This window comes from Sturnira hondurensis, unplaced genomic scaffold (assembly GCF_014824575.4).
Source record: "Sturnira hondurensis isolate 20B ecotype Veracruz unplaced genomic scaffold, ASM1482457v3 Scaffold0000167, whole genome shotgun sequence".
Taxonomy (NCBI): Eukaryota; Metazoa; Chordata; class Mammalia; order Chiroptera; family Phyllostomidae; genus Sturnira; species Sturnira hondurensis.
In genome coordinates this window covers 6,669,395-6,679,673 of record NW_028072798.1, presented here as the reverse complement: position 1 = coordinate 6,679,673, position 10,279 = coordinate 6,669,395, and positions in this window count along the sequence as shown.

Here is a 10,279-nt window from a genome sequence, read left to right as displayed (position 1 = left end):
TGTGTTGAGGGCGTGTGCGTGAGAAGTTTTCATGTCCAGACCTCCGGCTGCCCTTAAAATGAGGCTTCTGTTTCTTAATGTGCACACCACGTGGTGCGCCGGGCCCTGCTGCAGCCGCCCTCACATGTTGGCTCTTTTCATCCTCGAGGAAGCTCCGCTGCAAGGTGCTTGTGGGTGTGTGTCCCTCCTGTGACCCCCGCTTCTTCCTTCACGAACCATCGGGATTTTCTGCCCTTGGTCTCAGCGCAGGTTGCCTTGTCTTTCTCCCCATACATTTCCTTTCTTGCCGTTGAGCTGGGCCATCTATTGGCAAATAATTCGCGTCCCCCAGGTTCCTGAGTGTCCCAAGCAGCAAGGGTGAAGGGGGCTCCAAGCAGAGGCTGGTACGTTATTCTCAGAGAGAACCTGGACTGAGCGATCAGTCACGGCTGGCGCTGTGGTGTGCCCAGGAACTTCCGCGAAAGGCAGCCTTTTCTGTGACTTTGTCCCGTCTTGCTTATTTGAATGTGTGAGCTCAGTTACAGTGGAAACGAGCGAGAGTGTTATAGGACTTAAGATTGGAATTGGTGATTCTCACATAAGTTCCTACAGTTTTTCTGGGATGGTTTTTAGGAAAAAGTACAATATTTAATCAGGAAATATCACTTCCGTTCCTTCTCACCCACAAATGAAATATAGTCATTCAGTTTCATAGTAAGTGCTGTAAAAAAAAAAAGCAAAATTCAACTAAATTTTAAAGATCTTATAGGCTTTATATTAGCATTCATAACATGGGTAGCATCAAATGTCGCACATATTATAGAAAGGAGCTCCTAAGACCTATAGAAAAAAAGATTTTATAGGCAGAAGGGTACAGGACCAAGAAATTTGAACTAGGCAAAAATGCAGGTTGGTTACTGTGTTATTGTGAGGTTATTTTCTTTACAGGGGATGACAGGGGTCTATCAGGTAAATTAACTGATGCTGAGCATGCACCTCCTGATTGATTGGTTTAATATTCCATTTCTGGGGAGCTAAAACTGTAATTAAATTTCAGTTTGGTGACGTGGGGCTTAGCATAAGTGCCTGAGTCGTGGGCCTTTAACAGTGCTTATGAATACCATTAAATACGTCTAGGAGTACATTTGTCCCCTAGTGCCCCCTGGAGGAAGGAATTTGAATGAGTGTCCAGGAATGTGTAATTATGTCGTTTAGCCGGTGAGCTACCACTTCCGCCTTTTGCGTGGATTTCTTCTGTAAAATAAGGCCTTCTACAACACTGGTGTGTCGTGAAAACAGTTGTGCAAACCCTTCTCCTGACTGGTCATCAACTCGAGAGAAATTTAAGGAAAGCATGCCAACACTTAGTGGAAAGATGGTCATTTAGGCTGAACGCAAACCTGAATACAAGCGTGAACATCACTTTGACTTTACAGCAAAGAAAGTTATTGGAAAGTAAATGCAATGGGCCACCTTAGTGGCTGAACTGCCTCTGTGCCAGAATATTTCCCATTCTGGGCTGGAGACACACTGGCTCAAAGCTATCTGCTTGTCTTCCTGATCGTGGAGTCCCCTCTCTGGTAAGCTCATGGGTTACCTTCTGTACTAGTGTTATAGGAAAACCTCCTCTTGGGGTGGTTGGGGACTTGGTGAGTTAGGAAATATAAAGTGCTCAGAACAGTGCTGGGAATAAGTGCTACTATTTAAGTGTTGGGCATTACCTAGATGTCCATGGTAAGAATACCTGAAAAAAACAATCTATTGAGGATCCAAATATAATGGCCAATAATATTTTATTTGTAGAAGAGGAATGAAAAATATATTGCCTATCTTGACAAGTCGGAGAAAACATCTGAAAGCAATAAAGGAGAGTTAATGAAGAACCACTGGGTGAATTATCTGCGAACAATGGGACCATCAGCAACCCATTTTAGTAAGCTGGCTCTGGGTAGTAGGTTCACAGAACGAAAGGGAGGGAGAGTGAGTAAGAAGGGAAGTGGGGACTGGAATAGGCTAAACGGGTAAATAAAGAGGTTCTTATGGAACATGAGTCAGTGATACGATCTAAATACTATAAAAGGCAAAAGCCACATTTGGACACGGTAAGAAACCTGGCCCAAACAGCAGAACATGCTTCATTATTCCATTTCCTTTGGCTCTTGCTGGGGCCCAGCTAAAAAAGCCTATTCAGACTTTCTTTGTGTTACATTTCTAAAAATCACATGTTGCATGAAGTTGAGAGGAGTGGAGCAATCTTGACTCGAAGTTTGGAAAAAAAAGAGGAATATGAAACACTTACAATAAGTACCCAGAGTAGCTTGATGTTGACTTAATGACCTGTGGCCAGTATTTGGAAGAGAGAAGCTTCGATTATTCTGATCAGTCCAGAACAGTGGAATGAGAAATCACAGAGTAAAACTGCCAGCAGGGGGAATAAATATTGACACCAGGAATAACCTAACCACAAGAATGACTCGGTTAGTGGGACCAGTGGCCAGTCAAAGCTAGGAATGATGCTGGGAATATTATGGGTTCAGAGAACTGCCGCTCCGGTTGGCTTTAGTATAGACATGAGCTCAAAATTGCCCTGAGGAAATACCGTGATCAGCTAAGTCCAGCAGCGCCTGTCCTCGGTGTTTCTCCAGGTACAGACTTCATTTCCTGATCCAAGCCAGGGACCACTAGGGGAGCATAAGGACCTTGTTGATGATTGAACTGCATGCAGCAGTGTCTCATTCCAGGTACCTGTGGCTGCCTTGTGCCACTCTGTGGGGATAATTCCACTCCCCATGGGTTACCTGCACGTGCATTGAGAACCTGTCATCTGTATTCCATTTCATGAGAAAACCATCAAGGCATCACTCCCACCAATACTAACCCCCTGGGTCGACACAAACTGGCAGTGAACAGGGAAAGCTAGAAACAAAATTAACCTTGACCCGCGGAAGGGGCTCGTCACACTGGCCAGTACCTGTCCCCTTGTCAGAGGTGCCTTTCCTGACCTCTCTTATTGAGGTGGACTCTACCTCCACCCCAGATGCAGGATTACTCAGCCAGGAAGTCCCCCGGTGATGTATTTGCTTACTCATTTGTTGTCAGCCTCTCCCACTGAACGGAAGAGCCAGGTAGCAGTCCTGTCTTTTTAAAAGCCATGTCACCCACTATCTAGAAGGTGCCTGGCATTTAATAACTGTTGTTTTTTTAGTGAACAAGGGGTGGCTCTCTAAGGTAGGGTGGTTTTGAATGGCTGATCTCCCGCATCTTTCGTTAGAAAATGTGTGTCCCCGAGTCTCTGTGAGGTAAGGGAGCAGGTGGGGAAGGTCAAGGGTAGGGGAATTGAGGGTTATGTAGGGTTTTCTGTTTTGGCAGTGCTCATCGAAGTGCCTGGGAAAGCCTGGGTTTTTGCTTTGGGTGATGGAGATGCATGTGAAAGAGGAGGAACGTGTGGTAGGGGAGACACACAGACGGACACACAGACAGGCAAATGACACACCAGGTGGAAGCTAAGACAGAAGCATTCTTTCCCGGGCTTGTAGACTGGTGGGGTGATCAGGTGAGCCAGTTGGTGGGGGCAGACCTGGCTGACCCTTGCTGCTGCAGCGCAGTTCAGAGCCCACCCCTTTGTGTCCTCAGCAGTTTCCTGACTTGGGTGGAGTGTTTTGTGGTCATCCTGTCTGTAAGGTTCTGTCCACTCCCCTTCGCTGTGCGGTCATGCAGGGGCCACAGTGTCGAACAAGATGAGGATGGAGTGTGTGTGAGAAGGGGAGGAACTGATTGTAATTTTGGAGTTCATTAATAATTATGTAGGACAATCTTGAATATTTCTTGATGCTCATGACATGGATTCTCCTGTGGTTTTGCCAGACAGATAGTTTTTGTGTTTCCCGGTTTTCATTGCCTGAGGACCTCTGGGGCCATAGCTATGGGGGCAATGGGTTTGGTGTCAGATGACACCATGCTACGTGATTTTAAGATGCAACAGCTCTGTTGCGATGTCTTCCAGGATTTTTTAGAAGCCCGGTCTTCATTCATAGCCCTGCTTTCTCTAAGGCCCAGGAAAACCTGTCCTTGGGCCTTAGCGCTCCTTGGGGAACAATCAGAGGGGTAAGCTGTATTCATAATTATGCCTCCCTTTAACCTAAAAGTTCTTGAGCCAAGCTTCTAAACACCCAACCCTTTCTTCCTGAAGATGAGTCTTTTTCCACAAGGCTTTGGATCCTTACAGCAAAGACCCTTGGGGAGTGCCCCCCCCCCGTGTCTGAATCCTGGGGTCCATAAACTGGGGGCTCATGGAGTCCGGTAACACCGGCGACTGTCGGACATATTTGACTGCTTTCAAGTGACTGATAATTAATGCCTGCACTCGAAGGATTGGGGAGGGTCATGGAGTGGTTCCGACAGGACAGCCTGTCACCCCATTACTCTAGAGTGGTTGGTTGGTTCATTCCCCAAACCAGAGTAGATGACAGGCGCCATGCTTCCTAGAGTCAGGGCCCTTGCTTACTTCTGGGCTGTGCTAGAAGCACGGGTTTAGTCTCTGGAAATCAGAGACATGGGCCATCGGAGGCAGCGCATCACCTGCAGGGACGGGGGCTGGAGGAAATGCTGCTTCCATGTCCTGTGTCCATCGCATCTACCCGTGCATTGTGCCGACAGCAGAGACGTGAAATGTTACGTGTGGGGCCGTGTCACACGCCATGTGCTGCAGTGCCAGTGAATCATGTTAATTTGCCTAAGTATTCAGACCCGTGACTACCTTGTAGTGCGGGATGGGAGGTGCTTTGATTTTTGCATTTTCCATCGTCTTTTTCACCATTGTTTAAGGTGTTTTCACAGTAATCTACTGAGTTGGCATACCGTAATTTAAGTGTTCTTCAACTTTTGAATATCCGAGTTGTTTCATTTGTTTACTATTGTAAATACCCTGAAAGCTGGAAGTACAGTGTGTATGCACACATTTCACATTTTAGATTAGCTCATTAAGACAAATATTCGCAGAGAGGAGGAAGAGTAAGGACCGGCTGAAGAGCGGTGGGAGGCAGAGGCTCTGGGGAGCAAAGACTTGATGGCCAAGGCGTTTCCTTGTCTATGCAGCGGTCCTCATGGTCTTTTGTCATCTGTGTATAAGATGTCCCCGGAGTTCTTTGGAATGTATAGTAGTAAACTTGCCATGGCAGGCTGGTGAAGGACTTGACAAGCTGATGATTAATTGCTTTTGGACCTTGAATAGAGAGTATTGCACCTCAAATCTGGTTGGTGGGGAGAAAGTGAAGAAAAGCCCTCCGTATGTATACAATATTGCTTTTCTGTGCAACAGCGTACGATATATTTACATTTTCATGTTATACATCTTGTTTCAACTTACACATTTATTGTTTTCTTTCCTTTGTCGTCCTTTCAAAACATGCTAGTGGCCCATGGGAAAAACATTTCCTTGGGTGAATAAGTAAAAGAAACTAGTGCAAATGTGAAAGAAATTTCACTGTATGCCTTTCAGATGTCTTGCCTTGCTTTACTGAATGACTTTAAAGAAGACTTTCCTGGTTTTCTTAATTAGAAATTAAAACAGACTTCTGATGGGGTCTGATTTTTTTTAAAAATATTTATTTATTTATCTTTAGAGGGGAAGGGAAGGAGAGAGGAAGAGAAATATCAGTGTATGGTTGCTTCTCGTGCATCCCCTGCTGGGAACTGGGCCCCTGTCGGGAACTGGCCTGCAACCCAGGTATGTGCCCTGACTGGGAATCGAACCGCGATCATCTGGTTCGCAGGCCCGTGCTCAATCCACTGAGCTACACCAGCCAGGGCAGGGTCTGATTTTTTAAAAAGCTAATTTCTTTGAGAAAAAAGGGTTTCCCCTCTTTTTCATTGTTTTTTTTTTCTATTAAACTTGTTGAGAGTGACACTGGGTAACAAAATATTACAGGTTTCAGGTGCACGATTCACAACCCACATCTGGACACTGCACTGTGTGTTCGCCACCCCAAGTCAGATCTCCGTCCATTGCCATTTATCCCCCAGACCCGCCTCCGTTCCTCCTCCCCTGGCAGTCACCACCCTGTGTCCATGTCCATGAGTGGTTGTCTCTCTTTTTCTCCCCCTTTTTGCTCAATAGAGAGCAGGCTGACAGCTTTTGGAGTGAGGGGTGAGTGGGTGGAGGTTTTCCCTTTAGATCTTGAGGTAGATGTGATGAAGTTTAGGAAAACTTATTTGACAGTTGATATTTTTTATGGATGATTTGTTTAGAGAGATGTGTGTGTCTCAATTGCTTAAAGATCTTTCGGGTAGATTTCTCTCTCACGTGGGACATGTAACATTGCAGGGCAACAGGATTTTGCAGCCTCTGGTCGTGGGGGCCATTCACACTTGGAGAGGTGCCAGGAAATGCTGAGCGTGGCCTCGAGCAGTGTTCACATGCAGTGGCCAGGCCAGCGGAGTCTGGGTGGGCAGACACAGGGGCGCCTGCTGTGAGTTGGGCCCAGAGCCGTGTGCTCTGCAGCTATAGACCGTGTAGTCCTCCTGGTGACCCTGGGAGGTGGGCACCCCTGCTGTCTTGGCATCAGTGAAACAGTTTGGATGCATTGATTTTCTAGTTAAATGTTTGACCTGCTGTGTGGTCATCGGGGCCATGGGGTAGTCAAAGGGTAAGACTTTTAAAAGAGCCGCTCAAATCTGAATTTTCACTTGACATGTTCAGAGATGTGCTCTCTACTTCGAGCAAGAGGAATCAGGAAAAAGGGTTGTCTAGCTTTAATCCAAAATGAAGACCTGAGTTATTCGGACAGGTTTCTGGTTCGATTTGAGGGGTTTGGGGCTGGTCTGTCCATTTCATGGGGCGTGGTTAGGTTGGTTCATCAGTTGACGGGTATTGTACATCGTGGAGACTGGTTTTGATGGAGCAACTTTGTCTGACTTAAAAAAAAAGCAAACAAACTCAGTGACTCAGGACTCAGAGATCAGAAATGAATACAAAATATCCAGCCACCTCTCAGTCTTCTAACACAGATGTTAAAGGATTAGTTTCCCTTGAAGTATTCTAAAAAAAATAAAAAATGATGAGGAAGGAAAGGAGGGAGGGAGAAAGAGAGGGAGAGAAGCAGGAAGAAGAAGAGAAGGAAGTAAAGAAAAAATTGATTTGTGGGGTTTTGCTGGGTAGAGATGGGAGCGGTCTTTAAAAACATATTAAAATAGATGTACATATGTGTTCAAAAGTATAAACAGATGTTGGAGGAGGATTAAGAACTTAGAAATTTGCGGTTTTAAAACTTAAGCTCTGTATAGATCTCTTTTTAGAGAGAAGTAAATATATAGAGAAAGAAGTAAGAGACTGCGTCTGCATTTGGAATAGACAGCGGGTGGTATGGCCAGGACGTTAAGGTGCGGGTAGAGTTTCTTCTAAACACAAAGAAAAGACTTAGAATGGCAAACTATACTCTGCAAAGATGCAAGCACACAGCTGTGAACACTCAGATCTGAAACACGTTACTGCTTTGGGATTTACTCTTTATTGGACTTTAGCAAATTGCTGAAACCAGAACTAACAACTCTCCCCTTTGACAATGATCATCGCCTTTTCTAAGAGCACAGGCCTGAGGGAGTGGAGCTGACCCCACGGGGGAGGAGCAGGGGTGAGAGCTGGGCAGGCACAGCTGCCCTCCTCCTGCTCCCCCAGAAAGGGTCCAGCGCTGGGAGGGGGCGGGACCTTAGGCTGCAGGTGCTCGGGTGCCCTAGTTCAAACCTGGGGGGACTGAGGTGTGTCCCTCCAAATCTAGTGCCTGATTGGACAGGCCCCACTAGAGCCTCTCCGTGGGTGGTGAGGGGGGGAGCCCTGGGAGGCAGAGACACCAGAATTTTGTACAGCGCGGGCCTAGGAGGGCTGCCAGGCCAGAAGGGCAGAGGGCTCAGGCCTTGTCCTACTGCTGCGTTTGAGCAGTACTTTATACAAGACTGAGATGATGTTTGTTTCACTCATAAAAGAATGTGGCAGAGGGGTGCTGCTCACGATTGTGGGGTGAGTGAGGGAAAGAAGGCCAATCCTTCAGTCCTTTCTTAGACCGCCCGCCCCCCCTCCCTTAAGGAGCCTCCTCAGAGAGCGTTTGAACCACAGCCAGGCTACAGCAGGGCCCGTTGCAGGCCGATGGTGGGAGAGGTGGAGGCGAGCGTGTCTGCACAAGGGGCTGTCCAGGTCGGCAGGTGTCCATACTGGAGGGGAGAGGTGCTTCCAGGTTCCGTTGTGAAGGCTGCAGTCTGTCTCCCCAGGTAAATGTCCTGGTTTCCAGGGACCTTGGCAAGGCATGGAGAACCATGGGCTCTTTCCAGTGACCTTGCCCATATGCAGCTCATGGGGGTGATGAGGCTCCTGCTTCATTTTGCCTCAGAACAGCTTGGGGACCGTGAGGGTTCGAATACAGCTGGGGCAGGGTGCGTGCTGGTGATGGGGAGTGCTGGAGGGAATACCAAGACTGAGGTGGGAGCGGAGACCCCTGTGAGGGGTTGTGGGGCAGGAGTGGAGGACTAGGGATTGCAAATTGGTGAGTGTGGGCCAGGCCAGTACACATTTGAATTCTTACAATTGGTGTGACCTCGTTTGTACCCACAGGTGGGCAAAGCTTTGAGGAACCTAGCGTTTCGCCTATTTCTAACCGGCTTGCTGCTACTCTCTATGTCTGGACGCACGCTCGGTCCAGATGGTGAGTGCCCTGCCTCTCACTGTGCTGTGTGTGTGTGTGTGTGTGTGCGCGCGCGCGCAGGTCAGTGGTCGGACAGGCTTTCGATCAGCCTCCACAGTGCTCACCAAGTGTGGTCTCCTGCACAAACTGGCAGTTTACTGCCTTTCCTCCTCCCCCCCAAAAGGACGGTGCTCTGTGCAGGCCATTGCCTTGGTGCCCCTGGGCTTTGGGAGACACTGCCTTGGAGACACGACTCTGAATACATCGCAGAGGTGTCACTGAAGGCACGTGGCATGAGCTAGCCGGTCACAAAACCGTCACGCACAGAGCCTTGGGGAGAAAACTTGGCAGACTTGACTTGTCCCTGAGTTTATCTTTAATGCAGTTGGATAAAGCAAGTCAGTTTGCCAAAACGTGTTAGGTTTTCAAGCCCATTCAAGTCAGTAAATATTTCTGAGCACCTACTGTGTGCCAGGCACTAAGTCAAGTGCTCTCATCCTACAAGATGGTCTTTGATCTCGTTCCCTGGACACCAGTTGTCTTTCAGAATGGCGTGGGAATTCTCTATTCTTTATCCCTAAGTAGGTGGTATTGTTGTTAGTTGTATAATGGAAGGTCTTTTTTCATTATATATATTTTTGCTGGCATATTGGAAAATGATGTAAATATTTTTATCATTTCTGATCACTTTATTGAAAGCTGTCATTTATTCTATTTTTTAAATCTGAGTTTTTGCTACTCATGGTATAGAGTTGTGTTGTTTGAAAATAACAGTTTTTCTCTTTATGATATTTATTTTTCTCAGTAAAATTCACCAGCATTTTGTCACTCAGTGAAGACTTTTACTGAAGTGATAAAATGTGCCAAACTTTGCTTACTTCTGTGAGAACTCGCCTGGCACGTTTGGGTAGGAGGAGCAGGACATGTGATGGTGAATTGTGTCCTCGGTGGGCGGCCACAGCAGTTCGGCGTGACTCGACTTCCTTTCTTGTCAGAGAAGCATGCATTCCCACTTGCGAGCTGCTTATGAGGGTTATGGTTGCATGCGCACCGGCACCAAAAACGGGTTTAATGAACATCCCATGGAAAACTTAACGAGGTGACACAGGGGAGTTTTTGTGGTCTTGTCCATTTGACCCTCAGGTAGACTTCGCAGAAGCTGAAGCCTCACGTCGCAGAGTTACTGTGCACGTTGGGTTCCTGGGTGGCAGGTGACAGGGCTTGACACTTGGGAGGGCGAGGCAGGGCTTGGGTCCTGGAAGGAGAAGCTGGACTCTCTGCTCTGGGTCTTTCTGGGGAGATAGGGCCTGTGGTCCGTGCAGGTGACGTCCACCAGTGATGGATCCCTGGCCTAGGAAATATGGAAGAGGATGGAGAAAAACTGACTATTCAGTAATGGTGATCATGAGTTCTCAAACATTGTGAGCATGAAACATCAGGGCTCTTGATGTGTATGACAGTTACCTCTTAGATGCCAGTTCTCTCTTAGTATCTCAGCACTCAGCCTGCCTCACACTGCCTGCTCTGGACCACAGGGCCGGACCTCGTGAGCATCTCCGGTCTCAGCTGTCGCAGGTGAGCTCTGTCAGGAGAGGGCGCTAGACTGAATGTGAATGAGGATGGGCATGCTT